The sequence below is a fragment of the Salvelinus fontinalis genome, chromosome 6, assembly GCF_029448725.1.
Source record: "Salvelinus fontinalis isolate EN_2023a chromosome 6, ASM2944872v1, whole genome shotgun sequence".
In the NCBI taxonomy this organism is placed as follows: domain Eukaryota; kingdom Metazoa; phylum Chordata; class Actinopteri; order Salmoniformes; family Salmonidae; genus Salvelinus; species Salvelinus fontinalis.
The window spans coordinates 22,724,850-22,740,543 of NC_074670.1; the positions used below are offsets into that span (position 1 = coordinate 22,724,850).

The 15,694-nt window shown below is 42.5% G+C and overlaps 1 protein-coding gene across 1 annotated transcript in view; it reads right to left on the minus strand.

The window, feature by feature from the left end:
* lars2 (leucyl-tRNA synthetase 2, mitochondrial) overlaps positions 1–15,694 on the minus strand; it is a 56,255-nt gene that overhangs the window by 32,359 nt on the left and 8,202 nt on the right. The window lies entirely within an intron of this gene.

Below are 15,694 nucleotides of genomic sequence, written 5' to 3' on the forward strand. Positions count from 1 at the left end.
GCTACAGGGAAGGGATTTTACTAAACATCACAACTAGACTACAGGGAAGGGATTTTACTAAACATCACACCACAACTAGGCTACAGGGAAGGGATTTTACTAAACATCACAACTAGGCTACAGAGAAGGGATTTTACTAAACATCACACCACAACTAGGCTACAGGGAAGGGATTTTACTAAACATCACAACTAGGCTACAGGGAAGGGATTATACTAAACATCACAACTAGACTACAGGGAAGGGATTTTACTAAACATCACACCACAACTAGGCTACAGGGAAGGGATTTTACTAAACATCACAACTAGGCTACAGGGAAGGGATTTTACTAAACATCACACCACAACTAGGCTACAGGGAAGGGATTTTACTAAACATCACAACTCGGCTACAGGGAAGGGATTTTACTAAACATCACACCACAACTAGGCTACAGGGAAGGGATTTTACTAAACATCACACCACAACTAGGCTACAGGGAAGGGATTTTACTAAACATCACACCACAACTAGGCTACAGGGAAGGGATTTTACTAAACATCACACCACAACTAGGCTACAGGGAAGGGATTTTACTAAACATCACACCACAACTAGGCTACAGGGAAGGGATTTTACTAAACATCACAACTAGGCTACAGGGAAGAGATTTTACTAAACATCACAACTAGGCTACAGGGAAGGGATTTTACTAAACATCACACCACAACAAGGCTACAGGGAAGGGATTTTACTAAACATCACACCACAACTAGGCTGCAGGGAAGGGATTTTACTAAACATCACACCACAACTAGGCTGCAGGGAAGGGATTTTACTAAACATCACACCACAACTCGGCTACAGGGAAGGGATTTTACTAAACATCACACCACAACTAGGCTACAGAGAAGGGATTTTACTAAACATCACACCAAAACTAGGCTACAGGGAAGGGATTTTACTAAACATCACACCACAACTAGGCTACAGGGAAGAGATTTTACTAAACATCACACCACAACTAGGCTACAGAGAAGGGATTTTACTAAACATCACACCAAAACTAGGCTACAGGGAAGGGATTTTACTAAACATCACACCACAACTAGGCTACAGAGAAGGGATTTTACTAAACATCACACCAAAACTAGGCTACAGGGAAGGGATTTTACTAAACATCACACCACAACTAGGCTACAGGGAAGATATTTTACTAAACATCACACCACAACTAGGCTACAGGGAAGGGATTTTACTAAACATCACACCACAACTAGGCTACAGGGAAGGGATTTTACTAAACATCACAACTAGGCTACAGGGAAGGGATTTTACTAAACATCACAACTAGGCTACAGGGAAGGGATTTTACTAAACATCACAACTAGGCTACAGGGAAGGGATTTACTAAACATCACACCACAACTAGGCTACAGGGAAGGGATTTTAATAAACATCACACCACAACTAGGCTACAGAGAAGGGATTTTACTAAACATCACACCACAACTAGGCTACAGGGAAGGGATTTTACTAAACATCACACCACAACTAGGCTACAGGGAAGGGATTTTACTAAACATCACACCACAACTAGGCTACAGGGAAGGGATTTTACTAAACATCACACCACAACTAGGCTACAGGGAAGGGATTTTACTAAACATCACAACTAGGCTACAGGGAAGAGATTTTACTAAACATCACACCACAACTAGACTACAGGGAAGGGATTTTACCAAACATCACACCACAACTAGGCTACAGAGAAGGGATTTTACTAAACATCACACCACAACTAGGCTACAGGGAAGGGATTTTACTAAACATCACAACTAGGCTACAGGGAAGGGATTTTACTAAACATCACAACTAGACTACAGGGAAGGGATTTTACTAAACATCACACCACAACTAGGCTACAGGGAAGGGATTTTACTAAACATCACAACTAGGCTACAGAGAAGGGATTTTACTAAACATCACACCACAACTAGGCTACAGGGAAGGGATTTTACTAAACATCACAACTAGGCTACAGGGAAGGGATTTTACTAAACATCACAACTAGACTACAGGGAAGGGATTTTACTAAACATCACACCACAACTAGGCTACAGGAAAGGGATTTTACTAAACATCACAACTAGGCTACAGGGAAGGGATTTTACTAAACATCACACCACAACTAGGCTACAGGGAAGGGATTTTACTAAACATCACAACTAGGCTACAGGGAAGGGATTTTACTAAACATCACACCACAACTAGGCTACAGGGAAGAGATTTTACTAAACATCACACCACAACTCGGCTACAGGGAAGGGATTTTACTAAACATCATTCCACAACTAGGCTACAGGGAAGAGATTTTACTAAACATCACAACTAGACTACAGGGAAGGGATTTTACTAAACATCATACCACAACTAGGCTACAGGGAAGGGATTTTACTAAACATCACACCACAACTAGGCTACAGGGAAGGGATTTTACTAAACATCACAACTCGGCTACAGGGAAGGGATTTTACTAAACATCACACCACAACTAGGCTACAGGGAAGGGATTTTACTAAACATCACACCACAACTAGGCTACAGGGAAGGGATTTTACTAAACATCACACCACAACTAGGCTACAGGGAAGGGATTTTACTAAACATCACACCACAACTAGGCTACAGGGAAGGGATTTTACTAAACATCACACCACAACTAGGCTACAGGGAAGGGATTTTACTAAACATCACAACTAGGCTACAGGGAAGAGATTTTACTAAACATCACAACTAGGCTACAGGGAAGGGATTTTACTAAACATCACACCACAACAAGGCTACAGGGAAGGGATTTTACTAAACATCACACCACAACTAGGCTGCAGGGAAGGGATTTTACTAAACATCACACCACAACTAGGCTGCAGGGAAGGGATTTTACTAAACATCACACCACAACTAGGCTACAGGGAAGGGATTTTACTAAACATCACAACTCGGCTACAGGGAAGGGATTTTACTAAACATCACACCACAACTAGGCTACAGGGAAGGGATTTTACTAAACATCACACCACAACTAGGCTACAGGGAAGGGATTTTACTAAACATCACACCACAACTAGGCTACAGGGAAGGGATTTTACTAAACATCACAACTAGGCTACAGGGAAGGGATTTTACTAAACATCACAACTAGGCTACAGGGAAGAGATTTTACTAAACATCACAACTAGGCTACGGGGAAGGGATTTTACTAAACATCACACCACAACTAGGCTGCAGGGAAGGGATTTTACTAAACATCACACCACAACTAGGCTGCAGGGAAGGGATTTTACTAAACATCACACCACAACTAGGCTGCAGGGAAGGGATTTTACTAAACATCACACCACAACTAGGCTACAGGGAAGGGATTTTACTAAACATCACACCACAACTAGGCTGCAGGGAAGGGATTTTACTAAACATCACACCACAACTCGGCTACAGGGAAGGGATTTTACTGAACATCACACCACAACTAGGCCACAGGGAAGAGATTTTACTAAACATCACACCACAACTAGACTACAGGGAAGGGATTTTACTAAACATCACACCACAACTAGGCTACAGAGAAGGGATTTTACTAAACATCACACCACAACTAGGCTACAGGGAAGGGATTTTACTAAACATCAGAACTAGGCTACAGGGAAGAGATTTTACTAAACATCACAACTAGGCTACGGGGAAGGGATTTTACTAAACATCACACCACAACAAGGCTACAGGGAAGGGATTTTACTAAACATCACACCACAACTAGGCTACAGAGAAGGGATTTTACTAAACATCACACCACAACTAGGCTACAGGGAAGGGATTTTACTAAACATCACACCACAACTAGGCTACAGGGAAGGGATTTTACTAAACATCACAACTAGGCTACAGGGAAGAGATTTTACTAAACATCACACCACAACTAGACTACAGGGAAGGGATTTTACCAAACATCACACCACAACTAGGCTACAGAGAAGGGATTTTACTAAACATCACACCACAACTAGGCTACAGGGAAGGGATTTTACTAAACATCACAACTAGGCTACAGGGAAGGGATTTTACTAAACATCACAACTAGACTACAGGGAAGGGATTTTACTAAACATCACACCACAACTAGGCTACAGGGAAGGGATTTTACTAAACATCACAACTAGGCTACAGAGAAGGGATTTTACTAAACATCACACCACAACTAGGCTACAGGGAAGGGATTTTACTAAACATCACAACTAGGCTACAGGGAAGGGATTATACTAAACATCACAACTAGACTACAGGGAAGGGATTTTACTAAACATCACACCACAACTAGGCTACAGGGAAGGGATTTTACTAAACATCACAACTAGGCTACAGGGAAGGGATTTTACTAAACATCACACCACAACTAGGCTACAGGGAAGGGATTTTACTAAACATCACAACTCGGCTACAGGGAAGGGATTTTACTAAACATCACACCACAACTAGGCTACAGGGAAGGGATTTTACTAAACATCACACCACAACTAGGCTACAGGGAAGGGATTTTACTAAACATCACACCACAACTAGGCTACAGGGAAGGGATTTTACTAAACATCACACCACAACTAGGCTACAGGGAAGGGATTTTACTAAACATCACACCACAACTAGGCTACAGGGAAGGGATTTTACTAAACATCACAACTAGGCTACAGGGAAGAGATTTTACTAAACATCACAACTAGGCTACAGGGAAGGGATTTTACTAAACATCACACCACAACAAGGCTACAGGGAAGGGATTTTACTAAACATCACACCACAACTAGGCTGCAGGGAAGGGATTTTACTAAACATCACACCACAACTAGGCTGCAGGGAAGGGATTTTACTAAACATCACACCACAACTCGGCTACAGGGAAGGGATTTTACTAAACATCACACCACAACTAGGCTACAGGGAAGGGATTTTACTAAACATCACACCACAACTAGGCTACAGGGAAGGGATTTTACTAAACATCACACCACAACTAGGCTACAGGGAAGGGATTTTACTAAACATCACAACTAGGCTACAGGGAAGGGATTTTACTAAACATCACAACTAGGCTACAGGGAAGAGATTTTACTAAACATCACATCACAACAAGGCTACAGGGAAGGGATTTTACTAAACATCACACCACAACTAGGCTACAGGGAAGGGATTTTACTAAACATCACACCACAACTAGGCTGCAGGGAAGGGATTTTACTAAACATCACACCACAACTCGGCTACAGGGAAGGGATTTTACTGAACATCACACCACAACTAGGCCACAGGGAAGGGATTTTACTAAACATCACACCACAACTAGGCTACAGAGAAGGGATTTTACTAAACATCACACCACAACTAGGCTACAGGGAAGGGATTTTACTAAACATCACACCACAACTAGGCTGCAGGGAAGGGATTTTACTAAACATCACACCACAACTAGGCTGCAGGGAAGGGATTTTACTAAACATCACACCACAACTAGGCTACAGGGAAGGGATTTTACTAAAAATCACACCACAACTAGGCTACAGGGAAGGGATTTTACTAAACATCACAACTAGGCTACAGGGAAGGGATTTTACTAAACATCACACCACAACTAGGCTACAGGGAAGAGATTTTACTAAACATCACAACTAAACTACAGGGAATGGATTTTACTAAACATCACAACTAGGCTACAGGGAAGGGATTTTACTAAACATCACAACTAGACTACAGGGAAGGGATTTTACTAAACACCACAACTCGGCTACAGGGAAGGGATTTTACTAAACATCACAACTAGACTACAGGGAAGGGATTTTACTAAACATCACAACTAGGCTACAGGGAAGGGATTTTACTGAACATCACAACTAGACTACAGGGAAGGGATTTTACTAAACACCACAACTCGGCTACAGGAAAGGGATTTTACTGAACATCACACCACAACTAGGCTACAGGGAAGGGATTTTACTAAACATCACACCACAACTAGGCTGCAGGGAAGGGATTTTACTAAACATCACACCACAACTAGGCTGCAGGGAAGGGATTTTACTAAACATCACACCACAACTAGGCTACAGGGAAGGGATTTTACTGAACATCACAACTAGGCTGCAGGGAAGGGATTTTACTAAACATCACACCACAACTAGGCTGCAGGGAAAGGATTTTACTAAACATCACACCACAACTAGGCTGCAGGGAAGAGATTTTACTAAACATCACAACTAGGCTACAGGGAAGATATTTTACTAAACATCACACCACAACTAGGCTGCAGGGATGAGATTTTACTAAACATCACAACTAGGCTACAGGGAAGGGATTTTACTAAACACCACAACTAGGCTACAGGGAAGGGATTTTACTAAACATCACACCACAACTAGGCTGCAGGGAAGGGATTTTACTAAACATCACACCACAACTAGGCTACAGAGAAGGGATTTTACTAAACATCACACCACAACTAGGCTACAGGGAAGGGATTTTACTAAACATCACACCACAACTAGGCTACAGGGAAGGGATTTTACTAAACATCATTCCACAACTAGGCTACAGGGAAGAGATTTTACTAAACATCACAACTAGACTACAGGGAAGGGATTTTACTAAACATCATACCACAACTAGGCTACAGGGAAGGGATTTTACTAAACATCACACCACAACTAGGCTACAGGGAAGGGATTTTACTAAACATCACAACTCGGCTACAGGGAAGGGATTTTACTAAACATCACACCACAACTAGGCTACAGGGAAGGGATTTTACTAAACATCACACCACAACTAGGCTACAGGGAAGGGATTTTACTAAACATCACACCACAACTAGGCTACAGGGAAGGGATTTTACTAAACATCACAACTAGGCTACAGGGAAGGGATTTTACTAAACATCACACCACAACTAGGCTACAGGGAAGGGATTTTACTAAACATCACAACTAGGCTACAGGGAAGAGATTTTACTAAACATCACAACTAGGCTACAGGGAAGGGATTTTACTAAACATCACACCACAACAAGGCTACAGGGAAGGGATTTTACTAAACATCACACCACAACTAGGCTGCAGGGAAGGGATTTTACTAAACATCACACCACAACTAGGCTGCAGGGAAGGGATTTTACTAAACATCACACCACAACTAGGCTACAGGGAAGGGATTTTACTAAACATCACAACTCGGCTACAGGGAAGGGATTTTACTAAACATCACACCACAACTAGGCTACAGGGAAGGGATTTTACTAAACATCACACCACAACTAGGCTACAGGGAAGGGATTTTACTAAACATCACACCACAACTAGGCTACAGGGAAGGGATTTTACTAAACATCACAACTAGGCTACAGGGAAGGGATTTTACTAAACATCACAACTAGGCTACAGGGAAGAGATTTTACTAAACATCACAACTAGGCTACGGGGAAGGGATTTTACTAAACATCACACCACAACTAGGCTGCAGGGAAGGGATTTTACTAAACATCACACCACAACTAGGCTGCAGGGAAGGGATTTTACTAAACATCACACCACAACTAGGCTGCAGGGAAGGGATTTTACTAAACATCACACCACAACTAGGCTACAGGGAAGGGATTTTACTAAACATCACACCACAACTAGGCTGCAGGGAAGGGATTTTACTAAACATCACACCACAACTCGGCTACAGGGAAGGGATTTTACTGAACATCACACCACAACTAGGCCACAGGGAAGAGATTTTACTAAACATCACACCACAACTAGACTACAGGGAAGGGATTTTACTAAACATCACACCACAACTAGGCTACAGAGAAGGGATTTTACTAAACATCACACCACAACTAGGCTACAGGGAAGGGATTTTACTAAACATCAGAACTAGGCTACAGGGAAGAGATTTTACTAAACATCACAACTAGGCTACGGGGAAGGGATTTTACTAAACATCACACCACAACAAGGCTACAGGGAAGGGATTTTACTAAACATCACACCACAACTAGGCTACAGAGAAGGGATTTTACTAAACATCACACCACAACTAGGCTACAGGGAAGGGATTTTACTAAACATCACACCACAACTAGGCTACAGGGAAGGGATTTTACTAAACATCACAACTAGGCTACAGGGAAGAGATTTTACTAAACATCACACCACAACTAGACTACAGGGAAGGGATTTTACCAAACATCACACCACAACTAGGCTACAGAGAAGGGATTTTACTAAACATCACACCACAACTAGGCTACAGGGAAGGGATTTTACTAAACATCACAACTAGGCTACAGGGAAGGGATTTTACTAAACATCACAACTAGACTACAGGGAAGGGATTTTACTAAACATCACACCACAACTAGGCTACAGGGAAGGGATTTTACTAAACATCACAACTAGGCTACAGAGAAGGGATTTTACTAAACATCACACCACAACTAGGCTACAGGGAAGGGATTTTACTAAACATCACAACTAGGCTACAGGGAAGGGATTATACTAAACATCACAACTAGACTACAGGGAAGGGATTTTACTAAACATCACACCACAACTAGGCTACAGGGAAGGGATTTTACTAAACATCACAACTAGGCTACAGGGAAGGGATTTTACTAAACATCACACCACAACTAGGCTACAGGGAAGGGATTTTACTAAACATCACAACTCGGCTACAGGGAAGGGATTTTACTAAACATCACACCACAACTAGGCTACAGGGAAGGGATTTTACTAAACATCACACCACAACTAGGCTACAGGGAAGGGATTTTACTAAACATCACACCACAACTAGGCTACAGGGAAGGGATTTTACTAAACATCACACCACAACTAGGCTACAGGGAAGGGATTTTACTAAACATCACACCACAACTAGGCTACAGGGAAGGGATTTTACTAAACATCACAACTAGGCTACAGGGAAGAGATTTTACTAAACATCACAACTAGGCTACAGGGAAGGGATTTTACTAAACATCACACCACAACAAGGCTACAGGGAAGGGATTTTACTAAACATCACACCACAACTAGGCTGCAGGGAAGGGATTTTACTAAACATCACACCACAACTAGGCTGCAGGGAAGGGATTTTACTAAACATCACACCACAACTCGGCTACAGGGAAGGGATTTTACTAAACATCACACCACAACTAGGCTACAGGGAAGGGATTTTACTAAACATCACACCACAACTAGGCTACAGGGAAGGGATTTTACTAAACATCACACCACAACTAGGCTACAGGGAAGGGATTTTACTAAACATCACAACTAGGCTACAGGGAAGGGATTTTACTAAACATCACAACTAGGCTACAGGGAAGAGATTTTACTAAACATCACACCACAACAAGGCTACAGGGAAGGGATTTTACTAAACATCACACCACAACTAGGCTACAGGGAAGGGATTTTACTAAACATCACACCACAACTAGGCTGCAGGGAAGGGATTTTACTAAACATCACACCACAACTCGGCTACAGGGAAGGGATTTTACTGAACATCACACCACAACTAGGCCACAGGGAAGGGATTTTACTAAACATCACACCACAACTAGGCTACAGAGAAGGGATTTTACTAAACATCACACCACAACTAGGCTACAGGGAAGGGATTTTACTAAACATCACACCACAACTAGGCTGCAGGGAAGGGATTTTACTAAACATCACACCACAACTAGGCTGCAGGGAAGGGATTTTACTAAACATCACACCACAACTAGGCTACAGGGAAGGGATTTTACTAAAAATCACACCACAACTAGGCTACAGGGAAGGGATTTTACTAAACATCACAACTAGGCTACAGGGAAGGGATTTTACTAAACATCACACCACAACTAGGCTACAGGGAAGAGATTTTACTAAACATCACAACTAAACTACAGGGAATGGATTTTACTAAACATCACAACTAGGCTACAGGGAAGGGATTTTACTAAACATCACAACTAGACTACAGGGAAGGGATTTTACTAAACACCACAACTCGGCTACAGGGAAGGGATTTTACTAAACATCACAACTAGACTACAGGGAAGGGATTTTACTAAACATCACAACTAGGCTACAGGGAAGGGATTTTACTGAACATCACAACTAGACTACAGGGAAGGGATTTTACTAAACACCACAACTCGGCTACAGGAAAGGGATTTTACTGAACATCACACCACAACTAGGCTACAGGGAAGGGATTTTACTAAACATCACACCACAACTAGGCTGCAGGGAAGGGATTTTACTAAACATCACACCACAACTAGGCTGCAGGGAAGGGATTTTACTAAACATCACACCACAACTAGGCTACAGGGAAGGGATTTTACTGAACATCACAACTAGGCTGCAGGGAAGGGATTTTACTAAACATCACACCACAACTAGGCTGCAGGGAAAGGATTTTACTAAACATCACACCACAACTAGGCTGCAGGGAAGAGATTTTACTAAACATCACAACTAGGCTACAGGGAAGATATTTTACTAAACATCACACCACAACTAGGCTGCAGGGATGAGATTTTACTAAACATCACAACTAGGCTACAGGGAAGGGATTTTACTAAACACCACAACTAGGCTACAGGGAAGGGATTTTACTAAACATCACACCACAACTAGGCTGCAGGGAAGGGATTTTACTAAACATCACACCACAACTAGGCTACAGAGAAGGGATTTTACTAAACATCACACCACAACTAGGCTACAGGGAAGGGATTTTACTAAACATCACACCACAACTAGGCTACAGGGAAGGGATTTTCCTAAACATCACACCACAACTAGGCTACAGGGAAGGGATTTTACTAAACATCACAACTAGGCTACAGGGAAGAGATTTTACTAAACATCACACCACAACTAGACTACAGGGAAGGGATTTTACTAAACATCACACCACAACTAGGCTACAGGGAAGGGATTTTACTAAACATCACACCACAACTAGGCTACAGGGAAGGGATTTTACTAAACATCACACCACAACTAGGCTACAGGGAAGGGATTTTACTAAACATCACAACAAGGCTACAGGGAAGGGATTTTACTAAACATCACAACTAGACTACAGGGAAGGGATTTTACTAAACATCACACCACAACTAGGCTACAGGGAAGGGATTTTACTAAACATCACAACTAGGCTACAGGGAAGGGATTTTACTAAACATCACACCACAACTAGGCTACAGGGAAGGGATTTTACTAAACATCACAACTAGGCTACAGGGAATGGATTTTACTAAACATCACACCACAACTAGGCTACAGGGAAGAGATTTTACTAAACATCACACCACAACTCGGCTACAGGGAAGGGATTTTACTAAACATCATTCCACAACTAGGCTACAGGGAAGAGATTTTACTAAACATCACAACTAGACTACAGTGAAGGGATTTTACTAAACATCATACCACAACTAGGCTACAGGGAAGGGATTTTACTAAACATCACACCACAACTAGGCTACAGGGAAGGGATTTTACTAAACATCACAACTCGGCTACAGGGAAGGGATTTTACTAAACATCACACCACAACTAGGCTACAGGGAAGGGATTTTACTAAACATCACACCACAACTAGGCTACAGGGAAGGGATTATACTAAACATCACACCACAACTAGGCTACAGGGAAGGGATTTTACTAAACATCACACCACAACTAGGCTACAGGGAAGGGATTTTACTAAACATCACACCACAACTAGGCTACAGGGAAGGGATTTTACTAAACATCACAACTAGGCTACAGGGAAGAGATTTTACTAAACATCACAACTAGGCTACAGGGAATGGATTTTACTAAACATCACACCACAACAAGGCTACAGGGAAGGGATTTTACTAAACATCACACCACAACTAGGCTGCAGGGAAGGGATTTTACTAAACATCACACCACAACTAGGCTGCAGGGAAGGGATTTTACTAAACATCACACCACAACTAGGCTACAGGGAAGGGATTTTACTAAACATCACACCACAACTAGGCTACAGGGAAGGGATTTTACTAAACATCACACCACAACTAGGCTACAGGGAAGGGATTTTACTAAACATCACACCACAACTAGGCTACAGGGAAGGGATTCTACTAAACATCACAACTAGGCTACAGGGAAGAGATTTTACTAAACATCACAACTAGGCTACAGGGAAGGGATTTTACTAAACATCACACCACAACAAGGCTACAGGGAAGGGATTTTACTAAACATCACACCACAACTAGGCTGCAGGGAAGGGATTTTACTAAACATCACACCACAACTAGGCTGCAGGGAAGGGATTTTACTAAACATCACACCACAACTAGGCTGCAGGGAAGGGATTTTACTAAACATCACACCACAACTAGGCTACAGGGAAGGGATTTTACTAAACATCACACCACAACTAGGCTGCAGGGAAGGGATTTTACTAAACATCACACCACAACTCGGCTACAGTAAAGGGATTTTACTGAACATCACACCACAACTAGGCCACAGGGAAGGGATTTTACTAAACATCACACCACAACTAGGCTACAGAGAAGGGATTTTACTAAACATCACACCACAACTAGGCTACAGGGAAGGGATTTTACTAAACATCACACCACAACTAGGCTGCAGGGAAGGGATTTTACTAAACATCACACCACAACTAGGCTGCAGGGAAGGGATTTTACTAAACATCACACCACAACTAGGCTACAGGGAAGGGATTTTACTAAACATCACAACTAGGCTACAGGGAAGGGATTTTACTAAACATCACACCACAACTAGGCTACAGGGAAGAGATTTTACTAAACATCACAACTAGACTACAGGGAATGGATTTTACTAAACATCACAACTAGGCTACAGGGAAGGGATTTTACTAAACATCACAACTAGACTACAGGGAAGGGATTTTACTAAACACCACAACTCGGCTACAGGGAAGGGATTTTACTAAACATCACAACTAGACTACAGGGAAGGGATATTACTAAACATCACAACTAGGCTACAGGGAAGGGATTTTACTAAACATCACAACTAGACTACAGGGAAGGGATTTTACTAAACACCACAACTCGGCTACAGGGAAGGGATTTTACTGAACATCACACCACAACTAGGCTACAGGGAAGGGATTTTACTAAACATCACACCACAACTAGGCTGCAGGGAAGGGATTTTACTAAACATCACACCACAACTAGGCTGCAGGGAAGGGATTTTACTAAACATCACACCACAACTAGGCTGCAGGGAAGGGATTTTACTAAACATCACACCACAACTAGGCTACAGGGAAGGGATTTTACTGAACATCACAACTAGGCTGCAGGGAAGGGATTTTACTAAACATCACACCACAACTAGGCTGCAGGGAAGGGATTTTACTAAACATCACACCACAACTAGGCTGCAGGGAAGAGATTTTACTAAACATCACAACTAGGCTACAGGGAAGATATTTTACTAAACATCACACCACAACTAGGCTGCAGGGATGAGATTTTACTGAACATCACAACTAGGCTACAGGGAAGGGATTTTACTAAACACCACACCACAACTAGGCTACAGGGAAGGGGTTTTACTGAACATCACACCACAACTAGGCTACAGGGAAGGGATTTTACTAAACATCACAACTAGGCTACAGGGAAGATATTTTACTAAACATCACACCACAACTAGGCTGCAGGGATGAGATTTTACTGAACATCACAACTAGGCTACAGAGATGGGATTTTACTAAACACCACAACTAGGCTACAGGGAAGGGATTTTACTAAACATCACACCACAACTAGGCTGCAGGGAAGGGATTTTACTAAACATCACACCACAACTAGGCTACAGGGAAGATATTTTACTAAACATCACACCACATCTAGGCTACAGGGAAGGGATTTTACTAAACATCACAACTAGGCTACAGGGAAGGGATTTTACTAAACATCACACCACATCTAGGCTACAGGGAAGGGATTTTGTCTCTACAAGTGTAATCTCCTTGAATGAATGAACTAGTTGAAGACAACTTGTTCTCTCTCTGGTGTGTGTGTGTGTGTGTGTGTGTGTGTGTGTGTGTGTGTGTGTGTGTGTGTGTGTGTGTGTGTGTGTGTGTGTGTGTGTGTGTGTGTGTGTGTGTGTGTGTGTGTGTGTGTGTGTGTGTGTGTGTGTGTGTTCACAGTAAATGGATTATCTTTCTCTCTGACAGATGCTGACAGACAGATATCGCCTTGGGCAGCAGCGTGTAGCTGTCAATCTACGACGGTCCATACGACAACTAAAATAGTGGTTAGGAAGACAGCATTATAGCCTTACTGCTGGTAGCCCAGATACAGCCTACCTGCTAAGAGAATCCATATGAAGACAGAAATGTAGCCATTTCTCTCTGAGTGGGAGGGAACAAAACCCTGCTGCTTACAAAACAATGACAGGCCCGTTGTGCCACACTCACACAACACTGACATCACTTTGTCAGGCTCCATTAAAATCAACCCCTGAGGATTCATCCAAAATGGCACCCTATTCCCTATATAGTGCACTACTTTGGACCAGAGCCTATGGACCCAGGTAAAAAAAATAATGCACTATAAAGGGAATCTGGTGTCATTTGGGACGTAGCCTGAGAGAGGAGGGCCTACAACACAACACACACCAAACGGGGGGGGGGTTGTTATTGTGACAAAGGAGAATGGCTGGAGTAATGGTTTAGAACAGTATACAGTACAGAGGAAGGGAGGGTAAGAGAGGGGGAAGAGAGAGAGAAAGAGTGGGAGGAGGGGAGAGGGAGAGAAAGAGAGAGAGAAGAAAAGAGAGAAAGAGTGAGGTAAATGAGTGAGGGTCACAGTGAATTATTTAGTAACCATTTCAAGCTATGGGTGACTGGATGCATTAAGGGACACAGTGACAGACAGCCCCTGGTCCCGAATGGTGTCTCTGGGGAGTCATTTGTCACCACTGGTTTGTAGGACACCAACGGTCTGATCATCTCTTAAACACCAACACACATCTTCCACACGTTTCTATGAGGAGGAGAGTCATCAACACATTAGAATGGATAGTGGGAGCTGGCTTCCCTCCCTGTCTTACCCCTGCAGAAACACTTAAAGGCAGATGTCTTAGAGGGGCTCACCAACTGAAAGAGTCATTGTTTTGACATTAAACCTTTTTATGCCGTAATCACGTCTGGTAATGTGCCATGCGTAGGTAGTCCCACTGAAAAGTGGTCTTGTGGCTAAGAGCACTTAGATAAGCACAATGTAGCGTAGGGCCAGGGACAATGGGGGCACTCTCAAAGCTACAATATGCAAATCCTTTTTCAGAAAAATGGCAGCCCCACTAGTTGATGCTGGGGAAATGTCCTTTGAAATGACAATTGAACTCATTCCCAGATCGACCTTTTAAGAGCTGAGTTAGAAGGCAAAGGCAGAGCAGCATCTCTCTCAGTTTAAACAGCCTCCACACACACACCTCCTGCAGAACAGATGCCAACTGTGATTCAGACTAGTCAGAACATCAAGGCCGTAATGATGATGGCTTAGGGCTTCCATTACAGAGAAGATGTAAAGAGAGCGAGAACGGACGGT